Consider the following 19,132-nt stretch of genomic DNA (forward strand, 5'->3'; position numbering starts at 1 on the left):
CAAAGAGCTTGAAGCTGAGGTTGTGTGGGCTTGCTGTGTTTGACGTGCGGCCCACTGAGCTCCTCTTTGCAGGGGTCTCCCTCTCCATCCCTGGAGGGTAGAGGTTTTAGGGAGGACACACAGCCCGTGGCCTCACCGGGCAGCCTCGCGGGAGGTGACAAGGATGGGTCGAGGGGCGTCTCCTGGGAAGGGGCTCCTGTGCAGGGTCACAGCACTCTAGGGCACTTGCAGAACGTGGATCCCCCAAGGTCCCTGCCTGGGAAGGCCCGCAGTATCCTCAGTGGCAGGATCTGAGGGTCGTGAGGTGGCTATGAAGGAGCTCATGGTCTGTATCACTTGCATGCGTGGCTGCTCATCAGCAGATTTGATCCTGGAGAACAAAGGGCTCCAAGAAACGCTGCCAGAGCTGCCCTTGGCCCAACTCAGTTTTCCTGGAAAAGTTTCTTCAGTTTGGACGAGACTGAAAGCGAGAGCCCTTTGAGCGTGGCCCCCTCCCTGGCTGGCATTAGGGCTGAAGTAATAGACAGGGAGCATCTAGCTGGCCTCCTTTTGTCACCAACGGCTCTCTGGATCAGCTCCTGGATCCCCTGCCAGCCTGCGTCACTTTGGTGCCAGTGGCCGCTCTGTGGTCAGCTTCTGAGGGAGGTTTGTCCTGAGCCGTCAGCACAGCAGGAACACCGAACACGACGTCAGGAGACGTCTGTCCCAGGAGAGCAGAAGGTCAGCAGAAGCGGCTGCAGAGCTGCAGGATGGCTGGCCTGGTTGACCTTGCTTCGGGGTACAGGCACAATGAGAAGTAAAAGGGGCCAATTTGGGATGTAGCTGGCCTAGAGGAAGCTCTTAATAAGTGGCAGTCACCATGATCATATCACGTGGTGTGTTTTTGAGGGTCTTGTGTTGTTTGCGACAGCCAATGTATTAGTCATAGTTCACTCTTTCCATAGGTTCTTCTGTATCTGCTGAATATTAGAATTTATTTACTTCTAGTAGGAGAGAAAAATGAAAATGGCAAATCAGATGGAAAAATAGAGCTATTTTCAGAGTAAATTGAGCTCAGGAAGGATTGCAGAGGTGTGATGAATCAGAGCTCACACAGTCACCTGGGGACACTTAAACGATTTAAGGACCTGAAAGTACAGAACAGGTGGATGATTCATGGAGGAAAATCCCTGGGGAGAGGGAAGGGCTATTTGGGGGGATTTAAGGGGGAGGGGCTTTAGTTGTAGTTCCCGAAAAGGGCAGCAGCTGGGACCTTTTCCTCTTCCAGGCTCCTTATTCTCCAAAAATACCTTGGCCTGAAGTCACTTGAGAGGTGAGATGAAGTGCTGATTCAGTTGCTATAGCAACTAAGGGGCCCAGCCTCAGGCCTGAGTGGACGCGGGAGGAACCCACTGGGCTGCCTGGGCCTCCCAGGCTGGAAGCGGCTCCTTAGCCTCCAGGCTGGAGGTTCTGCAGCCCTTTGTAGATGGTCATCCGGTACTTTTTCTGAAGGAGTTCTCTGTAGGCCCGTCAGCCAAAGTTTCATTAAGTAGGAGATTAAGAAAGCCTGCAGGGAAAGGCAGAGAGGTCACACGGGGACCGGCACCTCAGCGAGGTGTGAGCGCCGCAGGCTGTCCCCCTGGCGGAGTCTGAAAAGGGGCAGCATTAAGGGCGGTAGTGTTATTTAACCGGGAGCTGATGGAAGACAAAAGGGCATCTGGTTTCAGGAAGGGGAGCGCCGGTGAGGCGGGAGGTGTGGGTTATTCCCTTGTATTTGCCTCCCTCCAGTGGGCAGAGGGGGCTTACTTAGCAGGGAAACGAAGACAAGAGGAGGGACTCCTCTGGCCTAGGACACAGGTGAAGGCCAGGGGCAGCCGGCTTCTGGATGATTGATTTGTCTTTCTTCATATGTGTTGGTGGCTGTTCATTGATCACAGCTCTTATAAGTTAAATCCATATAGGAAGGGTTTGAAAAATTTATTATAAAATGGAAACCAAAGGTTATAAAAGCAGTATTTATTCAGGAAACACTGATGTTTTACAATAGTGGGTAGTAATTAATAATTTTAATGAAAATCCTCAGGGATTAGTTAGTTGATGATAGGGTTGATGTTCTTATTACCACCAACCACTGGCCAATCTAAACCACCTGAAATAAGAAGATCATGTTTTGTAAGTGGGCGATGCAGAAGAGGAGTTCCCAGAGACCCTGCTGTCTGTGAAACAACATTTACTACCTCGGCAGAAACCAGTTCTGTGAACAGCTACGCCATTCTCGTGTCCAACCATGGGTCCAACAGGGACAAAGGTCAGAGCCCACTTATCTAGGCTGCACACCTGGCCCTCAGTCCTTGAACCAACCTGTCCTGCCTTCACTTTACTCACTGGACCAGTTCCAAGCCAAAAGGGGATGTGCCTGGATGAGTGTGGATGGATGATTGAGGGAGACATCATTGGTGTTTGTAGGAAAATAGAAAATCCATTCCCAGTGAAATGATTCTCTCTTTCCAGGTCTGGCATTTCATTTGAATGATTCTTTAGAAATTTCCTGCTAAGCACAGGTTTGTACAAATATCAGTAAATAGCTCACCTTTATCTAGAGAAGATGAGATTTGAGGCTTTTGATGAGGCTTTTGGGTGGGAAGGGTGAATTAATGCACCAGGGATTGGGTCCCTGGGGGAAAGAGCTGAGCAGGTCAAATATGGCTTTAGGGAGCATCTGAGAAACAGAAAAAAGATGTGAGCGTCATCTATCTCTGTTAATGATACCTTTATCTTCCTAAGCCATTGCATTTGTCACCTCCCCCTTCTTCCCTTCTCCAGTCCCCTTCAAGTCTCTTGTAGAATTTTCCAGTATATTTTGCTTAGGAAAAAACACCAAGGAAAAGCCACGTAAACAAAGCCATCAGATCTCGGAAGAAGCAGCATCTTCTTCAGAGGTTAATTCCTTCTCTCCTTCTGACACCAATAGTGCCTCGCTCAGCCAGCACCAGCACCCTCTTGGGGAGTGTATTTTGGCTTGTAACTGGGCCTGTGGGTAGGTCTGAAAGCCTTGGGTGTTCCAGGAGTGTGTTGCTGCTGGTGCCCTGCCCGAGTCCTTTTACTGGTCACTGCCTCACCTCTAGCTGCTGCGCGTGTTGGCTGGCAATAACAGTGCTACAATGGCACCCATGTCTCCAAGTAGGATCAGCCTATGGCACAGCTCACGCACCCTTGGGGCCAGCTGAGGCTGAGGTCCATGCTTAGCTGGCCCTATTCTGCCTCTCTCCCTCTCTTTCTCCTGAGGCCTCCCTCAAATTATGGGCGCCCACATCCCCATCTCAGGCTCTGCTTCTGAGACCTAATTCGGGAGGGTCATTTCAGTCCCTTCTGTCTCCACATCTCCTATATCTGTCCTGCTCTTTTGCATTCCCTCCCCCTCAGTCATGACGTCACACTTGGATTATCGCAAGGCGCCTGCCTTCTTTCACCTCCTCCAGCGGGCCAGCACTGCCTCTTATTTAAAGCATTCTACATCCGAGGCCAGAGGAGCTCCCTATTTATATGAGTGCTTGTCTCTAACTATTGACAGTTTGGTTTTCAAACTATGTGCTGTGCAACCACAGGCAAAAAAACTACACAAAGGGCTTGCTTAAAATATAGATCCCAATACCCATCTCGATGTTTTGATTCAGTCAGCGTGGGCAGGACCTAGGAATCCAAAGCTGTAAGAACGCCCCCCCACCCAGGTGGTTTGGATTTTGAGAACTAGGTTTCACATGACACTGCTTCTTTCCTGCTTTCTTTTAGAGTTCTGCAACTGTTTTGTTCTCCTTTCTGGAGCATCTTTGAGGATAAGATGTGCAACCTTTTCATCTTTGTGGGAGACAAGCTTAGCCCAGCCTCTGCGTACAGGAATCCTATGTCTTAAATATTTGATCAAAGGAAGAAATGAAGAAAATGCAGAAGAGAGGAGGGAGCAAGGCCAAGTACAGGCAGCACGAGTGTGGGTGGTCATGGGGGACAGTGGCAGACATGGGAGACATTGAGTTTCATCACGCTTAGTGACGTTTTGTTGTACCCTTGAACTGTGTGTGCCACACTGTTGAGAGTGGAGTGTAGCTGATGTGGATTAAGGCTGCCCTGGCTAGAGAAGCCCAAGGTGACCTGGCCTACATGCCAAACTATATGACCCAGTGGATTTTTTTATGGTATGAATTAGGGCTGCCCCAGGGAGAGAAGCCCAGGGCATCCTCACCTACATGCCGATCTATATGGCCAGATTCGTATCTAAAACTTATATGACTGCGCAATAACCAGACCCCATCTGCACTGAAATCATTTAATGACTTTTTACATCATCTTTTCTTTTTCCGGTAAAAATAAGTCACGTACCCATGCCTTATAAAATTAGCCCTAACCCTCAACTCAGGGCAGCAGCAGCAGCTCTGACTGCCCATGGGTCCTGTCCCCATGCAGCAGCAGGAACTCTGACTGCCCATGGGTCCTGTCCCCATGCAGCAGCAGCAGAAGCTCTGACTGCCCATGGGTCCTGTCCCCATGCTATTCCACACTATTCTCTAAATAAAAAGAGCACTACTGCCAGATGTTGAGAGTCCAAGAAATCTTTCTTTCGACTCCTCGGCTCACCGACCCTGCATCATAGCCATGCAGAAGAAGAGTGAGCTCCACAAATTGTCTTTGATGGAGAAATTCTCCCAACTTCTGTCCTTGGGTGGTGGTGACAAAGAATAAATCCAAGATGTCTCATGAGCCAAGATCAGCATCCCCTTTTTCAGATAAAGTCCTTCAGCTGGGGTAGCCATTTTAGCTCTCGAGGATCTAATCTTTTCAGAAGGTGGGAAATCAACACGTTGGTGGACATAGCAAAGCTGCACAAGAGAGGGATCCACCCGCATTTGATCTGATTGTTACACTGCTGGAACCCGTTGTTGACCTCAGCAGCAGCAAGCACCAGTAGGGTCTGGTTGGCTTCATGTGTGATGAGCTTTCATGGAGGAAGAAGACTGAAACTATGGTGTGCGCCCACTGAGAAGGGATGGGTGGGACTGAGTGGGGAGCTGCTGGGTGCTCACGGGCATGGGGAAGGTGCCAGGTGGGGAGGGGAAATGTACATGACATGGCAGGGGGACCATGGCACATGACAACCAGGAGGCCTCACAAGGCCAGCTCACTTTGGCTGGGCGCATGGGTCTTAGGGCATGGAGGCCTGTTTCTGGGGGAACCCCCAGGGCAGGGGCAGGAGGGAGCTCACCCATGGACCCCGACAAACCGATCAACCAACTTGAGGTGGCGCTACAGAAACTGCATTCCCAGCTCTGGGTAAGAGTGTGGGCTTTGGACCTTGGTGATTTGGGAACAGGAGCAATGGCTGGGAGCTAGAGGGCCATGTTGGGCCTGGGAAGGGCATCTAGGGTGGCCCCAGGGGCTTAGAGGACTGGGAACATGGGATAATTTTCCTTTTGGGGCCCAGATATTAAGCAAATGGTCCACCAGGGCTTGGGGCCTGCCTCGGGGGTCCACTGCCTCCCAGAAGAAGAGCAGATGGTGTCCCCGAGAGCAAGGATCCAGTGGTGACAGAGGTGGGCACACAGTTACAGCTATGCTGACCCAGCACAGCCCTGCCCCCCCAACATCTGTGAAATCCCCTCTCCAAAGCCTGGTTCTCTCGGCTCTTGTCAGTATTTCTTAAAGCTGCTGCTTGTTGCTTAGGAACGAACCTTGTAAGTTAGAAACCAGATCAGACGATACTTTATTTTAAAGAACTGTGTAAAAGGATTGCAAACTTATCACCATGCGCTGTCAGGATTAATGACTGGCAGCAGCTCACGAATTGTGGAGATTGATTTTTGGAAAGGCAAATTGATGCTCCAAACTGAAAACTGTTTTTCGCAATTCTGAGTTAAAAGTTGTTTTTACTGTCTTAGACAATGACTGCTTCCTTCTGTGTATGGATTTATACATAGTTTACAGAAATCTTCGCGACAGTTTGTGACGATTTCCGTTTTACAGATGAGGACACCCAGGCTGGGAGGGCGAGGTCATCGTTTGCGTGGTCGGCTCAGGCTGCCACAGCAAAACACCAAGCCTGGAGGACGTAAACAGCAGAAACTTATTCTTCACATGTGGAAAATTTATTTATCCAGTCACTTTCTGAAGGCTAGTAGTCTGCGATCAAGGCGTTGGCAGGGCTGGTTTCTTCTGAGCCCTCTCTCCTCGGCTTGGAGACGGCCGTCTTCATGTGGTCTTCCCTCTGGGTATCTGTGTCCTCATCGCCTCTTCTTTTTTTTAAAAAAAAAAAATTTTCCCCAGTTTTATTGAGATGTAATTGACACATAACACTGTGTAAATTTATGGTGTGCAATGTGTTGATTTGATAGACTTTTTATTTGAAAATGATTACTGTCATAGCATTGGCTAACACCTCCCTCACGTCACATAGTTACCCTTTCTTTTTAATGGTGAGAACATTTAAGATCTACTCTCTTAGCAACTTTCAAGCGTGTAATACAGTATTAACTGTAGTCACCATGCTGTGCGTTAGATTCCCAGAACTTCACTATTTTCTATCTGGAAGTTTGTTGCCTGTGACCACCATCTCCACATTTCCCCCACCCCAGCACCTGGTAATCATCATTCTACTCTTTGTTTCAACGAGTTTGGTGTTTTTAGATTCCATATGTAAGTGAGATCATACAGTGTTTGTCTTCTCTGTCTGACTTATTTCACTTAGGATAATGCCCTCAAAGTCTATCCTTGTTGTGAACAGCAGCATTTCTTCCTTTTTCATGGCTGAATAATATTCCACTGTATATATACCACATCTTCTTTGTCCATCCATCCACTGGCAGACACTTAGGTCGTTTCCATATCTTGGCTATTGTGACAATGCTGCAGTGAACACGAGAGTGCAGATCTGTCTTTGAGATTCTGATTTCATTTCTTTTGGGTATATACATAGCCAGAAGTGGAATTGCTGTATGATATGGTAGTTGTATTTTTGATTTTTTGAGGGACCTGCATACTGTTTTCCATAGCAGCTGCACCAATTTACATTCCTACCAACAGTGCACAAGGGTCCCCTTTTCTCCACATCTTCTACAGCACTTCTTATCCCTTGTCTTTTTGATGACAGCCATTCTAATGGGTGTGAGGTGATAGCTCATTGTGGTTTTGATTTGCATTTCCCTGATGATTAGTGATGTTGAGCACCTTTTCATGTATGTGTTGGCCATTTGTATGTCTTTGGAAAAATGTTCCTTTGCCCAATTTTTAATCAGATTGTTTGTTTGTTTTGTTTTGTTTTTGAGGAAGATTAGCCCTCAGCTAACATCTACTGCTAATCTTCCTCTTTTTGCTGAGGAAGACTCGCCCTGAGCTAACATCCATGCCCGTCTTCCTCTACTTTATATGTGGGACGCCTGCCACAGCATGGCTTGCCAAGCAGTGCCATGTTGGCACTCAGGATCCGAACCAGCAAACCCCAGGCCACCGAAGTAGAACTTGCGAACTTAACCACTGCGCCACCAGCCTGGCCCCAATCAGATCGTTTTTATACTATTGAGTTGCATGAGTTCTTTATATATTTTAAGTATTGATCTTTTATCAGATATATGATTTGCAAATAGTTTCTCCCATTCTGCAGGTTGTTGTTTCTTTTGCTGTGCAGAAGCTTTTTAGTTTGACGTAGTCCCATTTATTAATTTTTGCTTTCATTGCCTGTACCTTTTGTGTCATCCAAAAAATCATTGCCGAGACCGATGTCAAGGAGACTTTCCCTTATGTGTTCTTGAAGGAGTTTTACAGTTTCAGTTTTTATGTTTTAGTATTTAATCCATTTTGAGTTGATTTTCGTGACTGGTGTAAAATAGGGGTCCAATTTCATTCTTTTGCATGTGGGTATGAAGTTTTCCCAATATCATTTATTGAAGAGACAATGCTTTTCCCTGTGAATATTCTTGGCTTTCTTGTCAAATATTAGTTGACTGTACATGTGAGAATTTCTTTCTGGGCTCTCAGTTCTACTCCATTGGTACATGTGTCTGTTTTAATGCCGTGCCATACTGTTTTGATCACTGTAGCTTTGTATTATAGTTTGAAATCAGGAAGTGTGATACTTCCAGCTTTGTTCTGCTTTCTCGAGATTGCTTTGGCTATTCTTGTTTTTTGGGGATTCTATACAAATTTTAGGATTGTCTTTTGTTTTTCTGCAAAAAATGTCATTAGAATTTTGAAAGGGATTGCGTTGAATCTATAGGTGGCTTTAGGAAATGTGGACATTTTAACAATATTAATCCTTCTGATCTATGAACATGGGATAGCTTTCCATTTGTTTGTATCTTCATTTTTTACCATCAGTCTTGTTGTTTTCAGTGTACAGATTTCTCCCCTCCTTGGTTAAATTTCTTCCTAAGTATTTTACTTTTTTGATGCTGTTGTGAATGGGGTTGTTTTCTTTTTCAGATGTTTTGTCGTTAGTGTATGGAAACACAACTGATTTCTGTATGTTGATTTTGTATCCTACAACTTTACTGAATTTGTTGATTAGTTCTAACAGTTTTTTGGGGGAGTCTTTAGGATTTTCCATATATAAGACTATATCATCTGCAAACAGACAATTTTTTTTTTTTTTTGAGGAAGATTAGCCCTGAGCTAACATCTGCTGCCAATCCTCCTCTTTTTGCTGAGGAAGACTGGCCCTGAGCTAACATCCGTGCCCATCTTCCTCCACTTTATATGTGGGATGCCTGCCACAGCATGGCCTGTCAAGCAGTGCCATATCCGCACCCGGGATCTGAACTGGAGAACCCTGGGCTGCCAAAGCGAAACGTGCGCACTTAACCACTGCGCCACCAGGCCGGCCCCACAAGGACAGTTTTACTTCTTCCTTTCCAATTTGGATTCCTTTTATTTCCTTTTCTTTCCTGACTGCCTGACTAGGACTTCCAGTGCTAAGCTGAATAGGAATAGTAAGACTGGGCATCCTTGTCTTGTTCCTGATCTTAGAGGAAAAGCTTTCAGATTTTCACCATTGAGTATGACGTTAGCTGTGGGCTTGTCATATATGGCCTTTATCATGTTGAGACATGCTCCTTCTGTATTCAATTTGCTGAGCTCAATGAAACTCAAAAGGATGTCATATGTTGTCAAATGCCTTTTCTGCATGTATTGGGATGATAGTATGATTTTTATCTTTTGGTCTATTAATGCGGTGTATTACGCTTATTATTACATGTATTGATTTGCATACGTGGAATCATCCTTGTACCCCAGGGATAAATCTCACTTGACCAAGGTGTGTGATCTTTTTCACACGTTGTTGAATTTGCTGTGCTAACATTCTGTTGAGAGTTTTTGCATCTATGTTCATCAATGATATTGGTCTGTAGTTTTCTTTTCTTGTAGTGTCCTTATCTGGCTAATCAGGGTAATGCTCACCTTGTAAAATGAGTTTGGGAGTGTTCCCTTCTCTTCAATTTTTTGGAAGAGTTTGAGAAGGATTTGCATTAATTCTTCTTTAAATATTTGGTAGAATTCACCAGTGAGACCATCTGGTCCCGGGCTTTTCTTTGTTGGGAGGTTTCTGAGTCCTGATTCAATCTCCTTGCTCATTGCTGTTCTGTTCAGATTTTCAGTTTTCTTCCTGGTTCAGTCTTGGTATGTTGTGTATTCCTAGGAATTTCTCCATGTCTTCTAGGTCATCCAATTCGTTGGTGTATAATTGTCCACAGCAGTCTCTTATGACCGTTTGTATTTCTGTGGCATCAGTTGCAGTGTCTCCTCTTTCATTTCCAATTTTGTTTATTTGAGTCTTCTCTTTTATTTCTTAGTCTAGCTAAAGTTTTGCCAATTTTGTTTGTCTTTTCAAAATACCAACTGTTAGTTTCATCAATCTTTCCTATTCTTTTTTCTGTTGTCCATTTCATTTATTTCTGCTCTGATCTTTGTAATTTTCTTCCTTGTGCTAACTTTGGTCTTAATTTCTTCTTTTTCTAGTTCCTTGAAGTGTAAAGTTAGGTTGTTTATTTGAGATATTTCTTTTTTCTTAATGTAGGCATTTATCACTGTAAACTTTCCTCTTAAAACTGATTTTCTAGCATCCCTTAGATTTTGATGTATTTTGTTTCCATTTTTGTTTGTTTCAAGATTTTTTTTATTTCCCTTTTGGTTTCTTCTTTGACCCATTGGTTGATTGTTCAGGAGAGTGTTGTTTAATTTCCGCATATTTGTAAAATTACCAGCTTTCCCCCTGTTATTGATTTCTAGTTTCATGCCACTGTGGTCAGAAGAAATATTTACTATGATTTCTATCTTCTTAAATTATCTAAGACTTATTCTCTGATGTAACATATGATCTATTCTGGAGAATGTACTGTGTGTGCTTGAGAAGAATGTGTATTCTGCTGCTGTTGAATGGAATGTTCTATATATGGCTGTTAGGTCCATTTGGTCTAAAGTAGGGGTCATGTTCAACGTATCCTTGTTGATTTCCTGTCTGGATGATCTATCCATTGTTGAAAGTAGAGTATAAAAGTCCCCTGCTATTAATGTATTGTTGTTTATTTGTCCCTTCAAATCTGTGAACATGTGTTTAATATATTTAGGTCCTTCAATGTCGGGTGGATATATATTTGTGATTGTTATACCTTCTTGATGAATTGAGCTCTTTATCATTACATAATGATCTTCTTTGTCTCTTGTTACTGTTTTTGGCTTAAAGTCCATTTTGTCTTATATAGGTATAGCCATCCCTGCTCTCTTTTGGTTTCCACTTCCATGGGATATCTTTTTCCTTCTTTTCATTTTGAGCCTGTGTATATCCTTAAAGCTGAATTGAGTCTCTTGTAGGCAGCTTATAGTTGGATCTTGCTTTCTTATTCATCTAGCTACTCTATGTCTTTTGATTGGAGACTTTAATCCATTTACATTTAGAGTAATAATTGATAGGTGAGAACTTACTAATGCCATCTTATTAATTATTTTCCGTCTGTTTTGTTGTACCCTTGTTCCTTTCTCCCTCTCTTGCTGCTTTCCTTTGTGAATCGATTTTCTCTGGTGGTATGCTTAAATTCCTTTCTGTTTATCTATTGTGAATCTACTGTAGGTTTTGCTTTGTAGTTACAATGAGGCTCACATGAAACATCTTATAGATGTAACAGTCTATTTTACACTGATTGCAATTTAGCTTTGACCTCATACAAAACTCTACCCTTTTAGTCCCCCTTTTATGTGACAAAATCATATCAAAAAAGTCACAATTTACCACTTTTATATTGTATATGCATTAACGAATTACTGTAGCTGTGGCGATTTTTAATCCTTTTGTCCTTTAACTTTTATATTAAAGTGATTAACACACCACCATGTTTACATTTACAGTGTTAAAGTATTCCAAATCTGACTATATGTTTACCTTTACCAATGTTTTGTATATTTTCATGTTTTCGTGTTACTAATTAGCTTCTTTTCATTTCAGCTTGAATAACAGCTTTTAGCATTTCTTGTAAGGCAAATCGACAGGTAAGGCAAATTGAGTGGTGATGAATTTCCTCAGCTTTTATTTGTAAAGGAAAGGCTTTATCTCCCTTCATTTCTGAAGGACAACTTTGCTGGGTTAAGTGTGCTCAGCTGGCAATTTCTTTCTTTCAGCGCTTTGACTATATCTTGTTCTCTCCTGGCCTGCAAGGTCTCTGCTGAGAAATCTGCTGATAGCCTTATGTGGGTTCCTTTGTGTGACAGACAGCTAGGAACAAGGAAGAAAAGCAGGGGCTATATCAGCAGCCATGCGGTGGGAGCGATCCAGGCTCAAGGCAACCTGCTCTGCAGAGAAACCCAGCAGATTTCCCCACTGAAGAAACGGAAGGCCACACAGCTGCCACAAATCCCCTATAGATATCACCAGCTTTTGCTCCACAGTTATTTGTGTTCACTGACACCAGCTGCCTGAGTTCCTCCGTGTTGCCTCTCCCAAACTGCTGGAGCCCAAGAACCACACCGCAGCCAGCCCGGGCCCCTGCAGCTGAGCAAGTGCAAGAGGCCGCCCGAGCCCCCATGCTGACCGCCGCTGCTGTGTGCAGCTCTGCATGTTCAGAGTCAAGGGGAGGCAACCCATTTCACGATACAATACTATTTTTTTTCTTTTTCAAGATTGGCACCTGAGCTAACAACTATTGCCAATTTTTTTTTTCTGCTTTTTCTCCCCAAATCCCCCCAGTACATAGTTGTACATTTTTTTAGTTGTGGGTCCTTCTAGTTGTGGCATGTGGGATGCTGCCTCAACCTGGCCTGATGAATAGTGCCATGTCCGTGCCCAGGATCCGAACCAGCGAAACCCTGGGCTGCTGAAGCAGAGTGCATGAACTTAACCACTCAGCCATGGGGCCGGCCCCCTACAATACTACTTAAAAACAACTTTTAATGTTATTGAAATTTAAATTAAAAGTAATTTAAATTTTAAAACTTTAATTATTTAAAGGTAAAATATTACATTATTGTAACAGTGTGGCCAAATTCTTTGTAATTGCATTCATTTGAAGGAAATATGATAAACACCTACTGAATGCTTTTCCTTGGTCTAAATGGCAGTCCAAAGTCCCTCTGCCCATTAAAAAGGAATTTTGTTTTTACCCCAAGTTCCTAGGTATAAGAAGTGGATAACTGTGGCCGGTCCTGTGGCATAGTGGTTGAATTCGGCACGCTCCACTTTGGTGGGTCAGAGTTCTTGTGTTTGGAACCTGGGCGTGGACCTATACCAGTTGTCAGCGATGCTGTGGCAGTAACCCACATACAAAACAGAGGAAGACCGGTGTGGATGTTAGCTCAGGGCTAATCATCCTCAGCAACAAAAAACAAAAGAAGAAGAAATGGGATAATTAAACAGGAGAATGCTTTGACCTGGAGCTTGGGGCTGCAACTCTGCCCTTTTGCCAAAGAGACAAAACAAAATCTGGAAAAACCATCAAAGCCTGGCTGGCTCCTGCCACAGTCCTTCTTGGTGCTCCTAGGAGAACTGTGCACAGTCCTGGCCGAGGCAGGGGCTCTGGGGTGGGGGAAGTGTGCACACAGGGCCACTGGTTCCAGACTGTATGAGGCTAGAACCCCAGACAATTGCCTCCCGTCTGCAACCACCTCTTGCCTCCTTCAGTGCTCGTTTCCCAGAACACTCCCCTCCTGCATATTGCTGGGAATGACATCACTGAGCAGCTGCCGTCCTCTCCAAGCCATCCCGCCAGATGCGCCCCTTCCCCACATCCTGCCTCTTGGCCCCTTTTCACTCCTTAGCGCTCCCTTACCTGTGGCCCCTCCACATCCCCTGTGGATCTCGTGGGCCCTTCCCACTGCAAGTAGCTTCGCAGCCCCTCTGTGCCTCGTCTGCGATGGGAGGAGCATCTCCCCCGTGGTGACATTGCAGGAAGGGAGGAGGGAATGTCTCAAGGTGCTCAGCGCAGTTCTGATGCGTCCCTCTGGGTGGTTGCTTCCTTGAGGAGGGAGTCCTGAGGTGAGACTGGTGTGCAGGAAGTTCATCAGAGAGTCTGCGTGGAGAAGGGCAGGGAGCAGGGCAGCAGGACATGTCCCCGTGAGGCCTCAGCTGGCCTTGTGAGGAGCAAGCAGCTCTGTGTCTGCCGTGGCTCTCAAGTTGGGCTCAAGCAGCCTGCTTCCCCTAGTCGAATCTGAGATGGACACCACGAGGGGTCTCCAGATCTGAGCGCCCGCACACGAGCTTTGACCCAGGCAGCTGACGCACCCTGATGTGGCCAGCCCATTCTCAGAGACTCTGCCAGAACTTGTTTTCCGTCTACTCAGTAGCATCTAATTATACCTCCTAGTTATCATTTATTGAGTATGTCTGTCAGGAACTGTGCTCACCATGTGATGGGTTCCCTGAGTCTCCTCACAGAGGTGTCTTCACTGTTGGCGCCCATCTTGCTGAGGTTTAGAGGGTGTCTCCTGGCTGCCAGGGCGCCAAGCTGGGAAGGATGGTGTTCACACCGTGTTCCTCCATTCCAGGGTCTGGCCTCATAGCCCCTCTAGGTAGGGGTGGAATGTGGTGGGGGACCCAACTGGGAAATCAGTGTCCTGATCAGAGACTCAGAGTAAGGACAACATGGGCTCTAGGAAGGGCTGGCTCGGTGTTGTCCAGGCTGTCCTGCCCGGGGAACTCAATCCAGCCCCCAAGTCCCACCCCTTCATGTGACATGGGTAGGTCCACATCGAGATGACACTTTTGCAATCTGGTCATGTTACTGCCCAAGGGGGGTCATCTGTCTGCCACAAGACATGCCAATGTCAAGAGGCAAGGTGGTAGGAGAGGAAGGGATTTATTACAGCCTGCTAGTAAGGGAGAGGATGGCCGGCTAATGTCCAAAAGAACCATCTTACAGAGCAAAGACTACGGGCCAGTTACATAGGGGCCTGGTCTCTGGGTGGGGCAGACCTCTGGTCTCAGTTGGGGCAGACATCTGGTCTCTGGGTGGGGCAGACATCTGGTCTTAGTTCCTTATAGTCTTTTGTTTGATTGGATAAGCTTCAGAGACGGGAGCAACGCCCTATACCCTGGTATTTCTGTTGTCATTGATGATGGCTATCAGCATAGACTCTGCCTAGGGTCATCATATTCCCAAGGAACTCAAAAGAACAAACTTTTCTACTTACACAGCTGGAAGGTACCTTAAAATCTGCAGAGCAGGTAGAGCTCACGGAGGGGCCACATCTAGCTGGCTTGGTTATTCAGAGGTCATTCAAAGTGAGCACGGTGTCTTTTCTACTGTATGGCTTCCCTTACGTCCACCTTGTGCCAAGCTGGTATTAGTCAGGGCAGTTTTGCTCGGCCTTCAGCTGTTACCAAGCTCTTCTCTGGGCTCTGGGGCAAGCGCAGGGTTCCCAGCTTCAAATGTCACGGTCAGGTCACTTGGCTCTGGCTGTGACGTGCAGGCTCAGTGGCGATTTCCGCGGCGCCTGGCCAGGTGTCCAGCCTCTGTGTGTCCTCTCTGTCTAGAAGCAGTTCTTGCTGATGTAGTAAGACTGAAGGCGCCAGGGAACTCAGCCGTCCAGCGTCTGCTGGAGAGTCAGGGAGCTTTGTCCGGCCTGGAGTCCTCCCCCAAGAGGTACGCTCGCACAAATCCTGGGTGGGCCCCCGTTTCCACGGGTGGGAGTGGGAACACGGTCAGGTGATGCAGGTCCATTTGGCCGAGATCTGGGAAAGGCCAGGCTGGGGTGTACTTGGTTATTGCCCATGTGCTGGGCACATCCTGGTGGTTTTGCTGTGTGACTGTCCTTGGGAATGTGGGTTGAACCCGCCTCTCAGGCCCTGCATCAACTCTGCCCACTGAGGCAGGAGGCTCCTCCTCCAAGTGTCCATGCAGTGCGGGCCCGCAGGCTCTTCCCCGTCTGTCCCTAAGGCTGGAGGATGAGGCCCTGCCTCAGGATGCCAATTCTCATCCACACTGTGTGGCCTGGAGCCAGGGTGACCACTCGCTGCAGTTTGCTTAGGGCTGTCCTCGTCTTAGAGCTGAAAGTGCCACGTCCCAGGAAACCCTCATTCCCAGGCAAACAGGATGACGGGTTGTCACCTTGAGCATGCCACTTTCTCTAGCTAAACCCAACAACCAACCAGCTTTTCAGGCGCGAGCTAAAATCCTGAACTTCCATGGCAGGGTCCACTCCGTCTGACAGACCCTGGGAGACGGAGCTATGGGTGGGAAGTCAGCAGCCGAAGCGGCTCAGAACACTTGCGCCGTGACAACAGACCTGCTGTCACTCTGCTGCTGCTGCTGGCCCACGCACGCTGTATGGGGCCAGACCCTCCTAGCACCCTCGTTCCCACCCTGGAGCTGGTGGTGGCCGAGTGGCGCGGGAGGTAGAGGGAGAATTTTACTTCCCTTTTGATATCATTCTCTACTTTTATATGATCTATATGATTTTTAAAATCATGTGCACCTATAAAACTTAATTTAAATATAATTGATCAATTAAAAGAGATGGCCCTCCCTCTCTCCCTTCTTCCCTCTCAGGGACACTTGCTTACGTGTTGGCAACAACACACAATCAGAGATTGTGACTGTGAGCACACAGTGGGTGTGCGGGAAGTTGGGCAAGGGGCTGGTATCCAGACAGCAGTGAGGGATTGTCACGCATCCTATGTCACAGCGAAGGGAGGTGTTAGAACGTCTCATGTACCATAACAGCAGCAAGGCGTTATCACACACCCGTCACAGCCGCAGGCAGCGTGCTCTCAGTTCAGATCCCACAGGAGGCTGGTGTTCCTAAAGGGCAGCACCCTCCTACTGTCCTGGCCTGGGCTGAGCTTGTAGATAGCACAGCCTGTTGGCCCTCGAGGAAGGGCTCTTGAATGAATAGCTCCAGTTTTCAAGTGAAACTCTGATCGTTGAGAGTTAAGTTTAAAAGAACAAAACAAAACAGAGGAGAAGCATAGGAACTGTGATGTTCGTGCTGACTCTCTGGCTGGGCCACATCCCAGGCACCTTGACCGATGTCCTCTCAGATGCTGTGCCTGGGGTGGAGGCAGCCACGTGCCCACGGCAGCTGAGTGCTGCTGGAGCAGCGCCGCATCTCCATCTCGGCTCCCTCTGCCCCCTGCTGGTCTTCGAGATCTCACAGCCAGTGACTTTGCAGAGGACCTTTTCCTGCAAGTTAACTTGATGATGTGGTTGCCAGGGCAGAAGGAGCCCCCGGTAGAGCTGCTTTTCTCACATACCAACTGAGGAAGCAGCTGCTCCTAGCCCATCAAGGACCCCGGCAGCCTGGGTTCCCATGTGGGGGCTGGGGGTCTCCCTCCATCACCCTCACTGCCCCACTTTCTAGCCATGAGATGTTGGGCAGAGCGCATAACCCCCAGCCTCCGTTCCCTCATCTGTACAACGGGAGTAGTAGCCACAATGTAAAACTAAATATGCCACAATCTGTTAATCTGTTCTGCTGTGACGGGCATTCGTGCTGCTGTGAACAGCCCAGGGACTGGCTGCCAGGGGCCCACCCCAGACCTGCAGACTCAGGATCTGCACATTAATGCGGCCCCTTGCCCTGGTCCGGTCCTCTCAGCGTGGGTGCTCTGGCTGGGGGCCCAGGAGCCTTTCCTGTATGGGGGTTAGAGCCTCGGCCTCCCCAGGAGTCCGGATCCTGTTTAGACTTACGTCCCTGGTCAGTCCAGCGGCTCAGGCTGCATCCGTCCTCACTCTCTCCTCATTCTGGCTGGCTGGAATGCAGTTGCACTGGCTGGAGCAGAAGCACCACCTGGGACCACGAGGCAGCAATTTAGGATGGTAGGGAAGCAAGCTGGAAGGAAATCTGGAGTCGCAAGGCCAGCCTTGATCTGCCTATCTGTGGACTTTGTTTACATTAGAGAGAGAAATGTCTATGTTATTGAAATCTGTTATTTGAGGATTTTGTGCTGATCCCAACAAACACACAGGTCCTACGTGGTCTTCTCACTTCTGCCTTGGCCCAGGCCCCTCCCTATTCCCAACATAGCAACCAGGGTGCTTCCTTAAACGTAAGTTGTCCCTCCTCCTTGATGGCTTCCCTCTCATTCTGACCAAAAACCAAAATATCCAAGCCATCAAGGTCCCTGCATGACGTGTGATATATGCCCCCCTCACCTCGCCGACCTCGTCTCCTCCTACTCCCACCTACTCCCACCCTTGTGCACCCGTACCCACGGCAGCCACAGTGCCCTCCTGTCTGTTTCCAGAGCGCTCGGCGTGTGTCCTGTCTTGGGGCCCTGCGCTCACTGTTCACTCTGGTGGAGGCCTTGCCCGGGGTACCCTCTTTGTCCTGGCTCCACTCAAATTCACCTCCCCTGGGAGACCTTCCCTGACCCTTCTACCTAAAACCCACTGTGTCTGGTGTGCTGTGATTCTCCACGACCGCTCACCGCAGGTGCGCATTCCTGTCTTGTGCGTTTTCCCCTTCCCCTCCGGGAGAGGGAGGGCCTTGAGGGCTGGGCTGGCCCCTGCTTTGTTTACAGCTCTGTGCTCCTTCCTGAGAACAGTGCTGGCAAGTAACAGGCGCTCAGTAAATACATGGGATGCATGAAGGAACAAAAAAGCTGCTCCCAGGTGGGGGTTCTAGCTGTTTCAGGGGAAGGGAGACAAAATCCTGATACAGTAAACCTTGGTCTTTGGGAAACTTGATACAACGGAACCTTGGAGAACAGGATGCTTGGAACAAATTCCTGTCGAGTCTGGGATCTTGTTTGCCTCTTGCCAACAGAGGTGAGAGGGTAGAGCCTTTTAGGGCCGGTACTTATTGAAAAAGGATGCTGCAGAGCAGAGGATAGATAATTCAGATTTTTTTTCCCTAAAGAAATATTTAATTCTTCCAGCCTGTCACTCTAAACCATTGGTTCTCAAGGGGGCTGATTTTGCCCCTTAAAGGACATTTGTCAGTGTCTGAGACGTCTTCAGGTGTTACGAGACACTGGTGGGAGGTGCTACTGGTGGCTGGTGGGTAGAGGTCAGAGATGGTGCCAAGCATCCTACAATGCACAGGTCAGCCCCCACAACGGGGAACAATCAACCCCAAATGTCGCTGGTGCCAAAGTGGAAACGCCCTGGTGTAAGCACGTGGTGAAGTCACAGTGCTCGGATCACGCTCGCTGGGCTGGTGTGGGATGCAGGCTCTGGAGCCTGGCACGTCCAGGGGGCGTGGGAGGGGGACTGTTTTGCTTTCGGCAGGGTGAATCCTTAGTTATTGACAAGTGTTTCCATCCATAGGTCAATAATCTGGCAAACACTGAATATTCAGCGCGTGCCTGCACCCTGGGTCATTACTTCTGGTTTGTTCCACTCCCCTGCACACTCACCCTTCCCTTGTCACCCAACTTTTGCAGGCTTGCTGTGCATTGGAACCTCTTCTGGTAATGAGCGAATGAATGAAACACATGTCGGAAGGTAGATGACAAGGGACTCACGAGGGGCCTAGGACAGTGTGGCTGTCTTTGGCCCAGGGAACTTCACGGAGGAGGGCTCAGCAATAAGCGTTTGGCAAATGACCCTGGACTGCTGGGGAATGGGGTGGTGTCTGGGGGATGCACAGCATCCACCCCACATTGGTTTATTTCATTGGTGCTCCATTCCCTAATTTTATGGGGAAATCCACACGTGGACTGTCCCTAGTTAATCCAGATATCAGCTTC

The 19,132-nt window shown here is 47.6% G+C and overlaps 1 long non-coding RNA gene across 2 annotated transcripts in view; it reads left to right on the forward strand.

Moving 5' to 3' along the window:
• The window catches only part of LOC106782381 (uncharacterized), a 61,938-nt gene that overhangs the window by 11,041 nt on the left and 31,765 nt on the right, over window positions 1–19,132 (forward strand). The window contains exon 1 of one of the 2 annotated variants that reach the window (XR_011430814.1): window positions 14,900–15,083. The exons of the other annotated variant lie outside the window; for it this stretch is intronic. This is a non-coding gene — a long non-coding RNA (uncharacterized lncRNA). Of the gene's footprint in view, window positions 1–14,899; window positions 15,084–19,132 lie in introns of those variants that run through there. 2 annotated transcript variants of the gene reach the window in all.

The sequence above is a fragment of the Equus caballus genome, chromosome 22, assembly GCF_041296265.1.
Source record: "Equus caballus isolate H_3958 breed thoroughbred chromosome 22, TB-T2T, whole genome shotgun sequence".
Taxonomy (NCBI): Eukaryota; Metazoa; Chordata; class Mammalia; order Perissodactyla; family Equidae; genus Equus; species Equus caballus.